The sequence below is a fragment of the Micropterus salmoides genome, unplaced genomic scaffold (assembly GCF_014851395.1).
Source record: "Micropterus salmoides isolate LMB-PRFRI ecotype aquatic unplaced genomic scaffold, ASM1485139v1 Ms_hic_scaffold_2, whole genome shotgun sequence".
NCBI classification, from domain to species: domain Eukaryota; kingdom Metazoa; phylum Chordata; class Actinopteri; order Centrarchiformes; family Centrarchidae; genus Micropterus; species Micropterus salmoides.
The window spans coordinates 38,015,907-38,019,377 of record NW_024041150.1 but is presented as its reverse complement, the minus strand read 5'-3'; the positions used below and the strand labels follow the sequence as shown (position 1 = coordinate 38,019,377).

The window sequence follows — 3,471 nt, the reverse complement described above, 5'->3', positions numbered from 1 at the left end:
CAACTGGAGGAGGAGGAGGAGGAGGAGGAGGAGGAGGAGGAGGAGGAGGAGGAGGAGGAGGAGGAGGGGGCCTCTGGAGGTCTGCGATATAACTAGTCCTTCTCCACCTTCAATGAGTACAAGCTCCACTTCCTGGACTTTTTGTTGTACACCTTGCTGTACCTGATAAATAACACCTGACATTGTCTCTTATACAGTAGTTAGTAGAAATAAAAAATACAGGATTTTTTACTTCTGGTAAAATAAGTAATGGCATAACACCAGTTACAGTAAAAGGTTCACACAGTAGGTTTAGCTACAAACAATGTCAAACTATATTATAGGTATCTTATACAGGTGCTGGTCATATAATTAGAATATCATCAAAAAGTTGATTTATTTCAGTAATTCCATTCAAAAAGTGAAACTTGGATATTATATTCTTTCATTACACACAGACTGATATATTTCAAATGTTTATTTCATTTAATTGTGATGATTAAAACTGACAACTAATGAAAATCCCAAATTCAGTGTCTCCAAAAATTAGAATTTTACTAAAGACCAATACAAAAAAATAGGATTTTTAGAAATGTTGGCCAACTGAAAAGTATGAACATGAAAAGTATGAGCATGTACAGCACTCAGTATTTTCTTGGGGCTCCTTTTGCCTGACTTACTGCAGCAATGCGGCGTGGCATGGAGTCGATCAGTCTGTAGCACTGCTCAGGTGTTATGAGAGACCAGGTTGCTCTGATAGTGGCCTTCAGCTCTTCTGCATTGTTGGGTCTGGCGTATCGCATCTTCCTCTTCACAATACCCCATAGATTTTCTAGAGAGTTAAGGTCAGGCGAGGCCAACTAAGAACAGGGGCACCATGGTCCTTAAACCAGGTACTGGTAGCTTTGGCACTGTGTGCAGGTGCCAAGTCCTGTTGGAAAATGAAATCTGCATCTCCATAAAGTTGGTCAGCAGCAGGAAGTATGAAGTGCTCTAAAACTTCCTGGCAGACGGCTGCGTTGACCTTGGACCTCAGAAAACACAGTGGACCAACACCAGCAGATGACATGGCAGCCCAAACCATCACTGACTGTATACCAGAAACACAGATACTTGTGGACCTTTAGCCATCTTTGTTTATGTACACTAACGTTGAAATGTCTTTCTCATAACTACAATCACACAGCTACATCATTTGTAAAAGAGTAACATACAGTCAAACAACGCCTGCAGACACGAGATAATTACACAAACAGATTAGATACAAGGTGTAAAGATAGGTGTAAACATGGTATAATAAACAGCTCCTGTAGCTGCACGGCTGGTAGCCATGGCAGCGAGGGAGAGTGACAGTCAGCCAGCCAATCACTGACACGAGCGGCTGTGTTTACTGCAGCGCTGAGAGGATTAGAGACAGCAGAGGTTCATACTCTCTTTTTCAGAGCGCCTAACTTTTTAATATGCACTGGTGAATAAAGACAGTTTCAACAAATATGTCAAAAAGTGTTTAGAAGCAACTTGCCTACCCTGCCTTTAACTGATCCACACATCACATAAGTGTTATAGGTTGTTTTAAAGTTACAGCGAAGCCATAACGTTACTGAAGAATAGGCTGTAACAATTCTTTTCAGTTCATGTGGGCAACACTAGCCTAAACTATCAGGAGAACAACGGACACAGTCGATACTTAACTTATTTTTCTTCATTCAAGTCAGCTTTATTGGCATGAATGTATAGCCTAACAACAATATTAGTATTATTAACTGATTATCGCTCGACATTTGACTGAATGAATGAATGAAAGAAACTGTTAGCTCTGGTAACGAAACATATGAACTTACCTTCAACAGGCTTCGCCCACACTGCCGTACTCAAACATACAGCGAAAGTCCAGAGTGGAAAACAGGTAAAGCCAACCATGAACTTTCCAAAGTGAACTATAAAAACACCTGAGAGCCAGACAAATATACAAAAGTACCTCCTGAAGTGAGCTCGGCTGGCGCTGAACTACTGAAGGAGTCACTGTACTCCTTATAGCGTGTGATGATGACGTGTTTGTTTTGTTGGCCTATGTTTTGTTTCTATGGTGAGTGGGCGGAGTTTGACTGCGTTGCTAGACACAGTGTGGTAAACATTAAGTCTCTTTTTTTATCCTTCAATATAACTCCAAATCTAATATCACAAAACTCTAACCTTGGTGCCTGAGAGTCCTTTTCAGATATCCATTTATGAACCGAAACCCAAAAGGATTTTAGATAATTACAAGCAAAAAACGATTGCTCTAAAGTTTCCATATCCACATTACAGAAAGTACAATTAGCCTATTCTTATCAATAAATCTGTGTTTCAGAAAAACATTACAAGGACAGGCCTAAATATCATTTAATATTTTAAAATGAGTTTCTTTAGCTTTTGGTGAGGTTAAGGGAACTTATGCCGCGTTCGAGACCGGTCGGAACTGGGTTTCCGAGTTGCATTGAACGCAGCATTCCCTCCATTCAGCAACGGCATCAAAGCACACGTCAGTTCCGCAGTGTGTTACCCTGGTAACGTAAACACCTCGGATACCCGCTGCTGCTGTGGACATTCACTGATATTAAATATTGAATAGGGTAGAGTGGGGTAAGACGCCCATGGCCATGTTTAAAGTAACATAATATAAAGTAAATACCTACAGTTGACAAATTAATTTGAATTTCATCAAATGTAAAGATGCCCCCCACTGTTTGCACCCCAAACATACTAATTTTCGTACTTTAACCAAAAATTATTTTAAAAAAAAAATTTCTCTCTAAACAATTGCATAACTTCTCTTAAGGCTCCCCTTAAAATTGTGAAATTTTGTGTTTTTTGTTAGAATTACCGTGGGAAGGCGTCTTACCACAGGGGGAGTTTTACCCCACGTTACCCTACATATTAAGGTGAGTAAATGTTAGTGAATTTCATGAATTGCAGGAGTCAATGAAAAGGTTTAAAACTCATGAAGAGTGAATTAATGGGAGAAAATTATGAATAACATAGGATGTTATTTCTTTCTTAGTGTAGAACTTGATTTGCATTTCTTAGTGTGGTGTAGTGTTAAATATTAACTTACACTCTAAAAGTTCAGACTTACTGCTGACTTTACTGTGTAGCTAACCTTGTAGTATAATATAGACAGTTAATTCACACAATGGCCTCAAGAGGGAGGCTGCTGGCAGACCTGCTGGGGGATGTGGCTGACCAGCTTGAAAACAGGAAGTTTCAACTGTTAACCCAGTGCTTGAGAACATTATCACAGTTGCATTAATGTCGTGTAAAAATTCAAGACTTGGGCCAGATAAGAAAGCTTGAACTTTTACCAACATTTTTATTATCAGCAAAAACAGACACCAATTAGAACACAAAAGTTCCAGCGGAGTGTGTCAGAGATCAAAATAGAGCCCCATTCTGTTACCAGAACAGAGACCAGAGTCGACATAAAAACCATGTAACGACCGACTTTCACCTCCT

At 39.6% G+C, this 3,471-nt stretch overlaps 1 long non-coding RNA gene across 1 annotated transcript; it reads right to left on the bottom strand.

Annotated features, from left to right (window-relative positions):
• Positions 1 to 879: 879 nt before the first annotated feature.
• Positions 880 to 2,007, bottom strand: LOC119913051. The gene is made up of 2 exons (XR_005446349.1): positions 1,821 to 2,007; positions 880 to 910 (listed from the first exon to the last, which is right to left on the bottom strand). It is a non-coding gene; the product is annotated as an uncharacterized LOC119913051 (long non-coding RNA).
• Positions 2,008 to 3,471: the final 1,464 nt, after the last annotated feature.